Consider the following 1,521-nt stretch of genomic DNA (forward strand, 5'->3'; position numbering starts at 1 on the left):
TCTATTGGGAGGGCAGTTCTTTTATGCCCTGGGGTCTCCTGGGGCGTCTTTTCAGTGATTCCAGTCCAGGCTGGCTGCCTGCGGCTTCTTCAGCATCCCCAAACCACGCCGGCTCCAGGGTCACAAAGGCAGACTGTTGGATCTCACTGGACAGTTAAGCTCTGCAAATGTAATCTCAGCACTGTAACTTGTATTGCCTTTGGTTTGACTATGTCTATATTTTTTTCACAGCCAGCTGGGGCCGAAAGCAGTTTTTCTTTGTACTTAGCCTGGTCTGCATTGATTCTTGACCTGAACGCAGATTAACTTTCTCTTTATCTCTGGACCAAGCTGAATTTCAAATTAACCCGTTCCTTTCCTCAATAGACAAATAGCTCCCATTGTGTGTCAGAGGCTTTTTGGTGATTAAAAGCTCCTCTGAGATGTATGATCTTATCTAGATTGAAGGTACCTTCTAGTGGGCATTGTTTAGCTGGATTTGCACGCGTGTAATGATTCCAATTCTCTAAATACCTGCAGGTTTTAGGACCATAATATACGTACATGAAATCAGATGGGGTACCCTTAGGGGGTGAGAGGGAATGCTTAGACTGTCTCCCACCCATTTCCCAATCACACACACAGGGAGGAGGATGCCCTATCTGCTCTAGTGGCACATAAAATAAGGATCTCTCCCTACAGGGTACTCACACAGGAGAGGCTAACGAGGATGGCCACGACCCTCCTAAACCTCCCTTCAGCAAAGAGTGTCTGCTAGTCTCAGAGAGACGGCGCCGCTTACTCTGTTGCATCCAGTGAGATGATCAGACTGTCAGTGGCTCACACGGAGAGGAAAAGGGGAGGAAAGATGGGTTCACACACTCCTAGACCCAGGTAGCTTCCTCGCCAGACGATGCCAGGCCAAGTTAGCCCACCGTGGGACGGATCTCCTAAAAGATCCTCTAGTTACCGGGCTTGCGTTAGAGTAGTTCTGGTCATGAGCCAAAAGACTTCACAGAGTACTCTGGGCGTCTTCCGGTAACTCTCAATTCACACTGGTGTACACACACACACACTCACACCAAGGCCTCTATCTCCAAATACCACAATGCATCTGTCAAGTCTGGATCCCCACTTTGAACTTTAGGGTACAAATGTAGGGGCCTGCATGAAAACTTCTAAGCTTAACTACCAGGTTAGCTCTGGTTCCGCTGCCACCATTTCAATTTTTCCCTCCCTGGGAAGCCTTGAAAAACCTTCACCAATTCCCTGGTGAATACAGATCCAAACCCCTTGGATTTTAAAACAAGGAGAAATTAACCATTCCCCCTCCTTCCTCCCACCAACTCCTGGTGAATACAGTTCCAACCCCCCTGGGATCTACAACAGGGAGAAATTAACCATCCCCCCTCCTTCCTCCCACCAACTCCTGGTGAATCAAGATCCAAACCCCTTGGATCTTAAAACAAGGAAAAATCAATCAGGTTCTAAAAAGAAAGCTTTTAATTAAAGAAAAAAAGGTAAAAATCATCTCTGTAAATC

Source organism: Trachemys scripta, chromosome 12 (assembly GCF_013100865.1).
Source record: "Trachemys scripta elegans isolate TJP31775 chromosome 12, CAS_Tse_1.0, whole genome shotgun sequence".
Classification (NCBI taxonomy): domain Eukaryota; kingdom Metazoa; phylum Chordata; order Testudines; family Emydidae; genus Trachemys; species Trachemys scripta.